Consider the following 16,012-nt stretch of genomic DNA (forward strand, 5'->3'; position numbering starts at 1 on the left):
TCAATCACTTTCAAAGACCCATCGAAAAAAATGCATTCATGTATCTATTCAATTTTTTATTAGCTTCAATGGACGCTTATCTGTTGTTATCCCATTTTCCACGCACCAGAGTGAGGTGACCCTCTCTTGCCGCTACAAAGGAGGCCCTCATGCCACAAATTTCCGCGGACAATAAAATCTGTAGAGCACTCCTGAAGTTTCTTGCTCTCTTTCTCTGTCTCCCTTTCTGGAAATCCTTCATTTGAGTGCTGCTTAATCTCCATTTCCCAGATTCTACTTCTCAGTCTTTGTTTTCTATTCACCCCACCAGTGACAAATGACCAACAAAACAGGCAATCAAAGCAAGCTAAGCCGATGTGTCAGAGCACCCATTAGGTTCCTTGGTAAGGTCAGGAACAGTTATGTCAAATTCATGTACAGGTGCGCAGATATGGCTGGCCATGGTGATGACATGGGTTTGCCTCCTAACTACTACTCCTCTGTGCAAATCAGGACTTTTCCTTCCAGTGATGCCAAAGATCTGGGAAATATTATCAGGGCTAATTCCAAGTCCAATACTCTTACCATAAAGAGTGAGCTGCTGAAGAAAGTGGAGTTGGAAATCCTTCAACTGAGGCAGCAGAGGCAGTGTCAGGCAATGGCTTCCGAAGTGCAGAAGAAGAAGTGTTGTGAGGTGATTGAGACTATAGATGAAGAGAACCCTTGTGAGTTCAGTGATGATTTGAAGGTGCAAACTGATTTTCCAAGACAGAAAACAGCTAGGTCTGCTTCCCCTCAGAGAATTGATGTTATTGTCTGAAATCCTCTGCTTTGATACTTTTCATCACCTCTTCAGATCTTCCTATTTCTGTAAATAGCCTAGAGAGATGGAAAGGATGCTTTCCTTTTTAAATTTGATATTATGTTTTTGGGTTATATTCAGCTGGTTTCATCTGTTTGTTTACTCAGTCTTTGGAGTTTCTTGATATGAAAATCTAAAGTGTAACCAGCACAAATTTTCTATTCGATGTAATGAAGTTAGCAGGAACCCATGAAAAATAGATGAAATTGAAGAGTGGAAGGTGCTCCCCTCTGGATTTTGATCCACTGCTGCCTGGATGTTCTTCTCACTGATGCGACACTGTTGAGATCCAGCAGCAACAAGGCACCCAGGTAAAGGTTCAGAATTCCCTTCTGCTTGGCTCTCCTTTTCTCCTCATTCTTATTAGTGCAATTTGGTAAAAAAAAAATAATGAAAAAGTGACTGTTGGTGATTAGAGGGTTGTTTTTTTTTTTTTGGTTTTTTTGATTCAAATGATGAATTTAGATTAGCCAAGGTAGGTTGAAGTACCTAGCCGAATAAGATACATTGTTTCACATACAAAAAAGTACCTGTAAGTTTGTAACCACTCAACTTTAGAAATACCTAACAATGTAGATCCTTTAGCCAATAAATCAACACTATGATTAGCTGATCCGGAATAAAACACACGTTCATAACGTCAAACAAAACCAATAAGGATCTAATGCTCTCAGAGATCTCGATCGTTCGTAGTACAGTGTTGTGCATTAAAATTACAAAGCACTGAAGTTAAGCTCCTCAGAGACAGAAAGACAAACCCAATCTAATGGTTCTCCTTTCCCAAGAAACTTAGGACTGCATGCAGAAAGACAACTAATTGAATGTTCTTTTAAGGGTTGGTCTTTTAGATTACTAAACATTGAAGCACGAGCTTGTTCACCAAAAAAATGGAAGAACCTCCTGGAGCTCAGTTTCATTGATGGGCTTAAGTGGGGGTCTTGTTGTTTTGTTCTATGGGCTGCATTACAAGTCTTTGAAAAGCCCATCAAGATTACTGAAAACACAAAAGCCCATTAAGATTACCAAAAACACAAAAAGCCCATCAAGCTATATGAAATGGTTTTGACTTTGTGCTTTGGATTTTAGAAATGAGTTGGAGAGTAGATTGTGCTTCTCATATTTTTTCTACCACACATTTAGAAGGAAGTCCACCTCTAAGCTTTGGAAACACAGAGAAACCTAATACCCCATCTAAATAGTGATGTACTTGTAACATACTTGAAATATCCACGTGAGATATTGAAGGTTAATTTTGGCAAACGGAGAGATTTACTCTTTGTGAAACAAATGTATGTGAGATATAAAGAGGTTATATTGATTTATATATTATTTTATTTCATGAAAAAAAAAAAAAAAAGAAAGAAAGAAAGCAAGAAAGAAAATTTCCATTTGGTAATTCATTTTCAAAAAGTAAATGTCAATATTACTTTGGGATGCCAAGAGCTTAAATCTTTTTTTTTTTTTGGTAGTAAACAAATTTATTTAAAGCGGAAACTGCGAAAAAAAGTACAATGAAGATAATCGAAATATAAGTGCTGAAAGATGCATGGATGCACTACATGGGAAAAAAAAGAAGACTGAGAATTTGCTGCTTGAGCTGCCAATCGATTTGCCACATGGTTTGCTCCTCTTAAAGTATGAGTAAATGCCACCTGAGTAATCTACTGAGAAAGATATCTAATATCTGCAATTATGGTTCGAATCCGCCAAGGCATGGAAGAGGATGTGTGCTATAAGATTGTAATAATGCTTGCATTGTCACTTTCTATGATCACCTTATGGATGTTTTCAATGATAGTCCACTCAAGTGCCTTTCGAATTGCAAGGGCTTCCGCTATTAAGGCGATATTAGAGCCGCAACCATTAAAAAATCAGAAAAGCATTTTGCCAAACGAATCTCTAGCCACCCCCACCAAAACCAGCATGAATATGAGACTGCTTCATGAAGGACGATCCATCAACATTTATCTTGACCCATTCATCCTCTAGGGGATGCCATTTGATATTATCCTTTGTCACCAAAAGATTACAACCTCGATTGCCTAGAATGAGAGACGAATACTCTGAAAGCTTTTAGCCGAGCTAAAAAAACCATTTGTCGAGCAGATTTCACTTGACCCCGTGGACCTTTTCATTGAAGTTTTTCCAAAAAAGCCATAACGAATTTACTAAGAGGTTGAAAGATGGGTAGTTCTGTTGTTGGGATTTCTTTGAAGCTGTAAGATAACTGTGTGGTAATGCTTGAAGAGTTGCGCTTGAGTTCCAATGAAAACCAAGAAGAGCCCGTATGTCCATACTCAACGGACATTGTAAAAAGATATGATCACAATCCGCTCTCTCCGCTTTGCAAAGCGGACAATGTAAGGGAATGCTACATCCTTTTTGTATGAGTAATGCCGGTGTAGATAGTCTTCCTAAGAGGATCTTCCAAAGAAAGAGTTGAATCCGAGGGGTAATCTTGGAATGGTCAAAGCGATAACCATAATTAAGAACTGTGACTACTAACCGACTTGGAAGAAGGTTGTGGATGTAATCTATACGTTGAAACCATTGAGAATACTCTGGAAGAAGTAGGATGCCATATAATCACATCTTCTTGATCAAACAGAGAAAATGTTAATACTGCATATAGCCCTTACATAAATAGGTGGCCACCAAAGAGAAAGTAAATCTTGCCTCCAACACTTAGAAATAGGGTCAATAAAATCAGAAACTTTGAGTGGGCAGATGATGAACTTACTGCTGGCATTTGTAATGGCAGTAATGAAGGTATCCACCTATCTTTCCATGGGTCAATGTTTTTACCATTACCAACCAGCATAAAAGCTCCTTCTTTGATGAAGCTTCAAGCCAAAATAAGAGATTTCCAACCCCATGAAGCATTATGTCTAAAAGTCACATTGTTAAAGGAAGCATGTTTCAAGTATTTTTGCTTCATAAGCCGTCCCCACAAAGAGGTGGAGGGAGGATCTAGAAATAATTCCCAAGCCTTTTTTGCTAATAAAGCAAAATTAAAACATGGGGAGACTTTTCAAATTAAGACCTCCTCTTTTAGACGAACAACTTATATTCCAACTAACTGTATGAACCATTGATTTGTCTTTAGTAGCCCAAAAGAAGTTGCAATTCAGAGTTTCTAAAGTTTGAAGTGTAGAAGAGGGAAGCTTGAAACAACTCATGTAATGATATGGCATTGTAGATGAGGATGACTGTATCAATATAGCTTTACCAGCATCACTCAATAAATTACTCTTCAAAGACTACAATCTATTTGTCACACGTTGAATAAGGCCTTCACAATGTTGTTTTCTTAATTTCCCATTGATAAGGGGGATTCCCAAATAAATATCTAATTCTGAGGTTGGAGTGATGTGATACCTAATCGAAAGAAGTCTTTTCATTGATGCAAAGGTTTGAGGACTGAAATGAGCACGAGTTTTGTTGTAATTGATTTGTTGTCCATAATGCATACAATATGTTTGAATGATGGACTGAAATTGAGCAGCTTCCTGCGAGTTGGCCACATCAAAAAGAATTAAATCATTTGCGAATGCAAGATGATTTAACTTTTCCCCTCCTTTACAAAGAGAAATGCCTTTAATACTTTTCGAAAGGAGAGCTTGATCCAAGTGCGAAGATAGCACCTCTGCACATAGAACAAAAATATACGAGGATAATGGATCTCCTTGACGAAGTCCGCGAGATGGCAAGAAAAACTCAGTTGGATTCCCATTGACAAGAATAGCCAATTGAGGCGTGGAGAGGCAATACATAATCCACTCAATCCATTGTAAGGGAAAACCATAAGCCAATAAGACAAGTTTCACAAAATTCCATTATAATTTGTCATACGCCTTGCTCATATATAATTTAATAGCCATAAGACTAGTTTTAGCTTTTTGACGTTGTTTCATGTGATGCATCACTTCATGAGCAATGAGAATGTTGTCTTGAATGTGCCTTCCCTTTATAAAGCCATTTTGATAGAAAGATACAAGTTTGGTCATCAGAGGTTGCAATCGTTCCACCAAAACTTTAGAAATGACCTTATAAATCAGGTTGCAAAGGCTAATTGGTCGAAAATCCCCACAGAAGTAGGATGCTCCACTTTTGGAATAAGACTAATAAAAGTCTTAAAAGAAAGTGCAAAAGAACCGGTCTTAAAGAAAGTAGACACAACATTGATTACTTTGCTACCACAAATGTCCCAAGAGTTTTGAAAGAAATATGCCGGAAAACCATCTGGTCCTGGAGCCGATAATGCTTTGAGACTATACATAGCTCGCTGAATTTCTGTCTCAGAAACCAACGAGATAAGATCATCAAATCATCCGCTGTAAGTCTGCCTTTAATAACATCAAAATAATTCAGAGGTGGTGAAGGAGAGGTGGATGTATATATTGCATGGAAATGTTGCACGAACGCTTGCTCAATCTGGGCTTGTTCAGTGAAAAAGAGACCTTGATGATTAAGGCCTCTAATTTGATTGTGAGCCCTTCTTTTGAGAGTAGTGAGATGAAAGAACTTGGTATTTTTATCGCCAAACAGATTCCAATTAAGTCTAGATTTCTGATGCCATTTCTCTTTCTGTTGCATTACTAATCTGAGCTGAGCTTGTAAATGATTGTTTGCAGCTTCCCATGAAAGGTCTCTAAGAAACAAGCTAGTTTGATGTAGAGAGTCCACCTGATGCCGAAGATTTTGTTCTTTATGATCCATATTTTTAACCACCAATCTGTTCCATCTCTTAAACTCAATTTGCATTGCCTCCAAATGTTTTAATAAGATGAAAGAGTAAGATCCCTCCACTGATCTACGCCAGGTATTCTGTATCAAAGACTGATAAGTTGGTTTTAAAGCTCATAAATGTTCAAATCGAAAGGGTTTGCAATTATTACTTATATTGCCATCAGTGGATAATAAAATAACAACATGATCTGAAAAAGTGTATTTTAGATGGAAAACATGTGACTCAGGAAAGGAAGATAACTAGTCAGCATTACTTAGGAATCTATCAAGAACACCATCAACTTTTGATAGACCTTTTTGTCTATTGGACCATGTCATAAGATAGCCAAAAGATTTAAGAAATAATAAGCTGGCAACTACTACAAAGGACTGAAAATGCTTGAGATGTCTTGCACGCAGAGGAAGTCCACCTATTTTATCACTAAACATGAGATAGGAATTCCAATCACCACCAATACACCATACTCCTTCAACAAAATTTGATAAATTTTCAAGAGTGTGCCACTGGGAGCTTCTAATGGATAAATAAGAGCTCAAATATAGAAAAGTTGATGTCCATTTCATATTTTCAAATTCAACAATTGCATGCATACACCAACTAGACGTCCATAAGACAGTGACAGAATTATCCCAACAAAGTAGCAAACCTCCAGTACTATTGCAAGGAGGAATTAAACAAAAGTGACTAAAACCTAACTTAGACACAAGGACCTGATAGTTAACAGTAGAAGATTTTGTTTCAGACAAAAAGAGAATACTAGGCCTATTAGAAAGGATTAAGGCATGTAGCTCCTTGAAAGCAGAGGCTTGGCCAATTCCTCGACATTTAAACATAGAGTTTCATGGTTGCTTGGATGGCTGAGAATGGTCAACCATCAGAACCTCAGAAATAGCCATGTCTGCCTTAAGTTTTTTTCCAGTCTAGATTAGCAAAGTCATCTGCACCAAGTTCCTCAAGATCCTGGAGTTGTGCCTTTCTTTTATAAGTTATAATAGGAGACATCCCTGAGTCATCAATGATCACTTCTTTACCTTTCCCAGAGGTTGGTTGGGTTGAAGAGGCCACAAGGGGGGGGGGGGGGGGTAGAGACACTTTAGAAGAACTAGCCAAGCCACCAAATTGGGAAAAGAACATGGGATTATGAGGATTAAAACAAGTGAAAGCCGATTGGTCATGATGAGAGAAAGTTGAAGAAGAAAAAAGGTTGAAGGGAAAAGGTGGTGGTGGATGACCAGTAAATAAGAAATTAGAAGGTGGAGCTAGAGAGAGATCAATGGTTAGGTTAGGGTGAGAAGAAGATTTGGAGGATGGATGAAAGATGCCAATATTTTGCTCAGTGTGAGTACCTTGACCATCTCAAATAAAATCTTTGAAGACCTCCATAGGATTTGCTGGTGGAACGACTTGTATTCCAAGGAGCTCAATATCATACAGCTTAGCAAGCAAAACAAAGCTTGAAAAATTTTCCAACTGACGTTCACAAGAATACGCATCATTTTGAGGAGGGAAGGGGATGGTATTTATGATCAGAAGGATCAATGATCACATTCTTCTTAAATATATCATCATAAATTCTCCCAGCTTCAAAGAGAAGACTACCTCGCTGAGGAGGAATAGCAGATTTTGGTACTAATAGACTTTGACCATCTGAAACTTGACCATGAGAGGAAGACTTCAGGAAGCTTGGAATATTCTTATATGGACAATTATGTTCCTTATGCCCAAGGTGAATACAAGTAGAACATATGGAGACAGGAAGGTATTCATAACCAAAAGAAATCACCATCGATTTGTCAGTAGACACCGAAAGTTTAGCATTGGAGACAAAATCCAGAGTAGGAGAGACTATAATACTAGCAGCGGGAGGAATATTTGTAGTGATCACTCCCTCACTCCAGAGGGATGTTCAAGCTCAACGACTACTCCAACAACATTGAAGATTTCAAGCATAATATCCTTTTCATAAATCATCCAGGGCAAATTGGAGAGGTAAACCCAGAAAAAGGCCAAATGAGAAAGGAACCAAGTGAGCAGGAATTTTAGAATTCCATGGTTGCATGAAGGTGATATGGCCTTTATAAATCGATGGCTAGGAGAAAAGAACCACATGCATGTCTCGAGCAGTTTGTAGTTTGATGAGAAAGTGATCAGGTGCTCCTTCTACTAGATGAAGTTCTTCCACCTTAACAGACTTAGGAAGCCAGGCTTTAGCAAACATGGCTTGCAGATCATACAAATTCACCATAATACCATCAGGATTCCACCCAATAATGATGTATTGAAGGTTCTTCTGAATATCAAGCAGTCTAGCAGCAGAGATGTTAATATTTTCAATGGGACGAATTAGTAAACCAAGCATAACAAAGTCTGCAGAAAGAGTCTCAGAAGGAGAAGACATAGTAGCATGGCCACAAACAGAAGAACAGGGGGCAGGGCCTCTGGAAGCCATAAGAATCCACCTCACGAAGGTTTGAACCAAACAAAGAAAAACTTTCACACTGAAAGAGTACTTAATTTGGAGATATGCTAAGGAAGGGATGCAGCTTTCAGAAAGACCCAAGGAACCAATAAATAGAGCACAATCAAGGTGCAAAACCATTGCAGGTAAGAAGAGACCTTCCCATAGACTAGACTTAACCGCTGCACATCGCCAATCAGAGAAGCCTAAAATCAGATAAGCATCACAGAATCTGATAAGGAAAAAGAACTGAACAAGAAATCCATGCATATTGGGTAGCAGGACTGTAACATCCAGCCCAAACCTAGCCCGGACACCCTATTCATTTTGGGATAAAGAAAGACTGGTTCAATGTTAGACCTTAAAAGTTAGACTTTAATTTCAATATTATTATATTTGAAAACCTTAGGAAGCCATGTCAGACCTTTCCCTTAGGGTAGATCTGTAATGTCTGGCCTTATCCTAACCTTGACCCGGCCCGGGACCTGTTATGTTTATAGGTCCGAAGACCCAAATTGGGGGAAAATATACTTGTGGACCCTTTTGGTTGATGATTTGGTGTCGGAACCCAAGCCCGTGGACATTGACGATGATGCCCCACACTTGAGAGCATTGTCAGTGTTAGTTTTGAATCTGCGCACCGAAGAGGGGTGAATTAGTTGAAATACCAAATGAACTCATGTGCTCAATCCGAATATATTTACCGAAACTAGACTTCTTGATGGACTTGTAGGAGAAAACCCCACTCCATTTGACCCCATATAGCCCTCCAAATCCCTGTCCGAAGTTGCTGAACTATGTCTGGAAAATCCTGCTTGCGCATCGAAGAAGGTGAGCTTAGTTGGTGGACCTAATGACCTCACATGCTTGATCCAAAGGTATTTCTGGAAACTAGACTTCTTGATTGACTTGTAGGAGAAAACCTCACTCAATTTGACCTTGTATAGCCCTCCGAATCCCTGTTCGAAGTTGCTGAACTATTTCTGGATTTTCTGCTGAAACCTGTTACCAGTTTTGGTCGATGCTCTTTGGTCGATGCCATCAACCAAGGACCATCGACCAAAGTTGCCTAGAATCGAGAAAAAGATGCTTTTTGGATATTCCTTCCTCTATTTAAGTGAAACCTCGAACCTAGAACGATATTTTACTCATTTCAACACCTGAGAACGTGGGAAGGCTCCTCTTAGGCTCCTCCTTAGCTTGGGTGATGACCTTCTACAAGAATCCTTGTCTCTCTTCTCCAACTACCATCTTCTAAGGTATGATTCTCTCTCTTGCTCTCTACTACTCACTTCCCTTCTTCTTTTACTGATGAGACCATGGCCAAGGTGATGCAACCTTGCAAACACCTTGCCATGAACGTCTCTTCCCATTTATACTTGCTTTTCCTTCATTCTTGCTATGCTTCACTTGCATCTTGATCCTTACATATACATTACCATGATTCCTTGCTTAACAACTTGATTTCTTATACTAAACTGAGATGTGGAGTATGATTAGTCTAATCTCTGGCTTGCAAATGATTGTAATCATGTTCCTAACCTATTCCCCAACTAATTCTCTGGCTTCCCTTTCAATTACATCAATTTCTCATGAATGCTAGGATTCTTGTCTTTAGAACATAGGACCTCAATTTGGGGGTTTTCATTTGGACCATTGGATTGTGATAATACTTGCTAGGTAGTGTTCTTACATTGTTATTAATCATCCCTCCAAGTTTCAGATTCGATCCGAACCCGACCCATTTCGGACCAAAATCCACTATTCTGTCCCGAAGACAATTTTGGTCGATCATTCTGGTCGATACCATCAACCAAGACCATCGACCAAACTTGTTGCTGAAAGAAACCTTGGTCAGTTTTGATCCAATTAGCATCCGATCTTCCCAATTTCTTCTCTAACTTATTATTGATGTTTGTTTAGGGTCTTAACAATTCTTTTGGACTATTTCTTAGTATTCTCAATTCATCATCAATTCAACCTAAGGTAAGGATGGTTACCTCCATAAACATATAGATCATCAACTTATGATTTATGTTCTTATTTATGAATAGAATCTCTTGATTACTTTTAATATTTATAAAACTGTTATATATGTGTTAGAACAGTAGTATTGAAATCTTTATACTCTTGTCATGTTACATTACTATTCTTGTTTACTTATATCTATTATGATTCATTTCAATATCATGATTCAACTTGTATGATGAAGATGTATTGGATGCATGAGAAGTGATGAACTTGAATATGCGATTGCCTACGTATAACTTGGGATTGGGGAGTGTCCTATTGACGCTTCTATCCTTGGGCACCGGAGGGAATAGTATGGGATGTTCTCCGAAGGTGCCTATCGACTCTTTCCCGGGTTATTGGATGACATACATAGGATTGTCTAGTGGTTTGGCTAGGATGTCCCTGTCGTATCAGACTCGAATCGGAAGGGCATTGAGACCGAACGACCCGTGGCAGCAGTGGGGATTTGTGGGCACTCAAGACCGGTAACCAACCCGTGAGAGGTCATAAATCTCATTGAGGGAGCCATTTATTGGTAGGGTTGCAAATGGATAGACTTGGGCTCACGGGCGCTCAAGACCGGTAACCAACCCGTGAGAGCTTCCCATTTACTATTTGTGGATGACCAATAGGGTTGATGAGTCCGTAATCCGGGATTATGGTGACTCTAGTGAGAAGGATACCGGAAAGGATCGCCGGGGGCGAGGAATGGACGTATCTGGATCTGAGTTGATATGACTGAGTAGATGACTTGCATTGGGCTAGGCTTTACTGTGACATGCGCCAATACTTATACCAAATGGTGATGTGAGAGAGTGGTGACTAAATCCCCAACCATGGTTTTTTTGAGGACTTTACCGATATTCCCCAGGCATTCCCAAGATATGGAACAGGAGAGTGACAGATGACCCAGAGAAGTATGGTGCTATGACTTAAAGCATGTCTACCTTAGAGACCAACATTCATAGAGTTAGAACCATACTTGCATCATGTGTTCCATATCATATTGCATCATGTTATGACTTGTATCATATGGTTTATATTTTATGGGATGACTACCTTGCTGAGTTCTTTTGAACTCACTCATTTTGCAACATATTTTGTTAGACTTTTCTACAGGTACTACCACTGTTGGCTGTAGCAGTCAACCCTCTGGAGGCCGAGTTGAAGACTTGTATCATACTGGTGGCAATAAACCAGTTGATAAAGACGAGTAGACCGAGATCGAGACTTGTTTGTAGCAGTTCAGTTTTATATTTGTGTGTTAGGGATGGGATGTCGCCTCATTCCCTTTTTAACCTTTTTATTTGAATTGTCGGGACTATAGCTTAGTTGTTTCACTTGTTATTTGGTGAATCGGTTGTAACCTTTACTTTTAGTCATTTCATCTTCCGCTAATATTATAGGATGGGTTTCCTCCCTCCTTTTCACACTTGATTGTTTATACTAATGAAATCCTTTCCACACTCTGATGTTATTTGTGAATCCTTCTGAGGTACTTTCTCGACTTTTATTATTAAATTATTTGGAAACAAGGAATTGTTCTTGCTTTTGATTATATTATTGTGCTAAGTGACTATGATCGTTCTTAAACTTGATCGGCGGGACTGTAATTCACTCCCCGGGTAATCCAGATAGGGTATCCCCTTGGTGGATTTAGGGCGGGATGTGACAAGGACCCTGAGAGATAGTAAATGAAAAGTCGAAATTTGAAGCGTGCATGTAGTGATCTAGAGAAGATATAAGCTTCAGAGACAAAATGCAGTGTGACGACGTCCAATTGGCAAAAAAGGCAGCAAGAAAGCCTAATTTTTCAAAATGCCTGCCATCAAGAAACCTAGCAAGACAGAATAACTGAAACAACAGGAAATTTCTAGTTAAACTTGGTAGAAACCAATCCAAGGGAGAAATCAAATTGAAATCTCCAGAGAAAATAAAGCAGTGAGCGCAGAAACAGAGCAAAAGGGGCAAATCTAGAAAAATCCCCGCAGCTTCTCTCTCATCCACTTTCTCTCTCTCCTACGTCGGTTGTTCTTATTTATTTAGCTTAAATCTCTCATCATTATACATATATGGAAGAGGATCAGTTAGAGTGGCACCTAAGCGGGTTTATATAACTTTAGTAGTTTGACATGTAGTCTCACAATTGTTATTTTTGAATATATATATATATAAACAACACAAGATTAAATGTCATATATGATTGGTGGTTATATCAAATATATATCCACTTGACTTCTATTTCTTTACCCAAAAAAAAGACTTCTATTTCAATAAATTTTTTTCCTTTTTCCCATGTTTTTTAAATAAAAATAAGTCTCAAAATAGATTAAAAAAAATTTATGAAAAATTCATATGAAATGGACCACAATACTTCTACCGAAAGAAAAAAAATATATGGACCACAAACAAGAATCATTTTCCATTTTCTAAACTTTGTTTTTATTCCAGTTCCTTAGGACATAATATTCTAGTCATGCTTCCCCACAAATTGTCTCATAGAATAGAAAGTAAAAAAGATTCAGAGAACCAAATCCCCATGATGCCGGCAAGATTGGAGATTTCTTCATGAGCGGTGGGATCTAAGCAGATACTCTGTTTCTTAAACAAATTGTGGCCTCTATAGAACAAACCCATCTCCCACTTGTCTCATTGGTGTAAATTTCCATGAAATCTCCATAGAAATTCATTTTCTTTTCACAAAATAATGAGTTTCTATTGAGCAAATTGATCTTCCACTTCATCATTTGGTGTTCGTCATCCTGACATCATGATGAGCTCAAGCCCAGAAATTCTTTTAAATTGCTCATTTTCAATTCACACAGATACTCCCAAACCAAGTGGAGTTACGATATCCAATTATAGATTATCTTCCATTGACCTCTAAACCTCAATCCTATATGCTCTCCTCCACTTTCTACGCAATCTTCAAAAATATTCGCTTACCCAAAAACAAATTCCTTCAAAATATTCATGCACCAATGATCTTGACTCTCTCTCTCTTTTGTCTTAACCACCCAGAGAGACAATAAAACCTGCTGAGCATCCTTCTTGCTTCCAACTTCTCAACAGCTCTCAACAGCTCTTTCTCTCCCTATTTTACAGTTCCATCTCCTTTGCCCAGATTATTCTCTCAAAACAGATTCCCCTGTTTAATTGCACTCTGTTTTCTTCTCACCTGCAAGTGAGAAATGGCAGACAAACCAAGCAAACAGAGCAAGGCAAGCCGTTGTATGCGGATCCTTGGTAAGGCTAGAAGCGTCTACGTGAGATTCATGTATAGTTGTGCTGATATGGCTGGCCATGGTGACAACAGGGGTGTGCCTTCTTCTTTCCTTTCCTCTCCACCTACAAGGAATTCTTCTTCCAGAACTACCAAGGACCTTCAAGATCTAATCAAGGCTAATGCCAAATGCAATAAAGTGAAGATAGTTGGTTCCAAGATTGACGTTGGTTCAAAGAGTGAGCTGGTGAAGAAAGTGGAGATGGAAATCCTGCAACGTAGACAGCAGAGGCATTGTCATCAGGCCATGGATACAATAGTGCAGAAGAAGTCTAGTGAGGTGATTGAGACTATAGATGAAGACAGCCCTAGTGATTTCAGTGGTGATTTGAAACAGAGAGATGATTTTTTGCTACAACCAGTAAGTAGAAGCTCCCCTGTCAGAAAGAGAATTGGAGTCATGGTCTGAAAGTCCCCTGCTTGGATGCTTCTCTCCCATCTTCAGGTCTTCTTATTTTGTAACACTAGTTTCTGTATATACATTGAAAGAAAATAGATCTTCCAGTTGAGAATTGAAATTGAGTTTTGAGTTAAATTTTTAATTGGTTTCTCTCCTTTTCTCTTTTCTATCCATAGATTGTTACAACTACAGTAATTAAGATCCAAATCAAGACTAAAATCAACAGTGTCTCAAATTTAGCAAAAACTGATGAAAAGAGATGGATTGAAGAACCAGAGGTGCTCTCCACATGACTTTTCTTTCTCCTTGGTCCACAATCTTAATCATACTATTTGGAAATAATATGATAAAGTGACATTTGGATTAATTAACATTGAAAGCAGCAGCTCATTATCAAACTCCTCCATAGAAAGAAACCCACCAACTGGTTTTTGACAGGAAATGTAAATGGATAGTCAGAATATGGCTCAGTGCATGAGGTTCTCACAGCAGGGGTTGCAAGAAGAACGGATTCTTTGCAAGATAACAATCATATCATTACAGTGAAACCCATTTTACTAAGGAAAAACTTATTCTACATTAAAAAATGATTTTTATAGGTATAAAGAAGATTCTTTAGGTCATGTAATCAAGATGGCTTGAGCTCTTTTTACCTCTTTTGCAATGAAGTTTCCTTTTAGGAGGAAAAAAGCTTGTGCTTTTCAGTTACATCTATGATTACTTGTTTACCAAAAATAAGCATTTCTGGTCATTCCATGCTGCTGTGGTGCTTACTTGGAGAAATCTCCATTTTTCAATTGGACCATTCTCAAGTTTCCTTTTTTGTTTTTCAAAGAATTAAAGGTATATAATCTGTTGGTTATCTAACTTAATTTGCACTTTCTAACATTTTGTTGTGTTCCACTTCAAGAAATGGACCCACTTAGTAGTTGAGATAGATAATCCAATCAAATTTTTTGCTGGGCTGATTCAAACTTCCTTTTTTTCCTCCCTTTCTTTGATTGTTTTGGATGTTTTCCACTTTTTTACTTGATGTGAATGTGATTACTAAGGGGTGCTGGCACTACTTTACCTAAACATATAATCAGTTATTTATTCTTTAAGTATTCAAATAATAACCAAATCCTCATTCTTAAGCATTAAAAAAGTTGACCAAATCTTCATAGTAAATATTTATTCCTTTTTATATATGAATAGTGAGATATCAATCTATTAGAATATAAAGAAAAAATAATTAAATAATCAAAGAATAGACCTCCATTCCTAACCTTTTAAATAAATTCAAGTTTTCAACTTTCAAATTTACATACCTTTATTTGGAATATAAATTTCTTGACATTTGGAAGATTTCCTATTCCCACCTCCTTAATGAACAAGAAGCATTTTTTTGAATAATACTAAATCTCATAATCCATTATGAAATGAATTAATTGATAATCCAACAAAGGAAAGAAGCGTTAGATGTACTTGTGGGAATCTTAGCAATGACTTGTTCTGATTCTACATATCGATCATTTTGAACTAAAAGAAAACTTTTTTGTGGAATATTCACATTATGTATAATATATTGACCCTCAATAGTTACAAATAGGTTTATATAACATAGAAAGACGGGATGTCCATGAGCTGTACACGTGGGATGAACCAAAGCCTCATTGAATTTGATTTTTCCATTAGTGGGAGTTCGTACGTTTTCTGCAACACTGCCTGTAAATACTCTTCCGGTATGAAATTTTTTTGAATGTTAATTGAGTCCCCGCTTCCCCAATAGATTGACCAGCAATAATCCCTACTGCTTCTACCAATTCAACCAGGTCACCATGAGTAGGACTCTGACCATAACATAATCGATAGATTCAAGATGCACTCCTGCAAGTAAAAGGGGTTCGATTATATATTGGTTGTGCTCGAAAGGTTATGAATCGATTGACAACCCTGATCCCGATATCTTGATTTTGGATGGGTACTAGGTGGAACAGACAAGTTCATTTTTTATGGACAAATAACAGCTCTCCTTTGAAAAAGATGAATAAGATTGTTTTTTTGCTTTTGGAAGATAGCTAAATTTGACAAGGTAAAAACTCTAAAACATCAAAATAGAATATTAAAATTAAAAAAAAAAAATCAACTATTTAAGTGGGAAGTAAAAGAAGAAAATGAAAATAACAAGACTTGAGTTTTAATCAGAAATTTGTCATGGCTTTTCATGTGATGTCATCCATTCATATGGTAAAATGGACTATAGAAGTTTTTTCTTTCCCTTTTTT

Source organism: Hakea prostrata, chromosome 5, assembly GCF_041222555.1.
Source record: "Hakea prostrata isolate BN-2017 chromosome 5, UWA_Hpros_2, whole genome shotgun sequence".
Classification (NCBI taxonomy): domain Eukaryota; kingdom Viridiplantae; phylum Streptophyta; class Magnoliopsida; order Proteales; family Proteaceae; genus Hakea; species Hakea prostrata.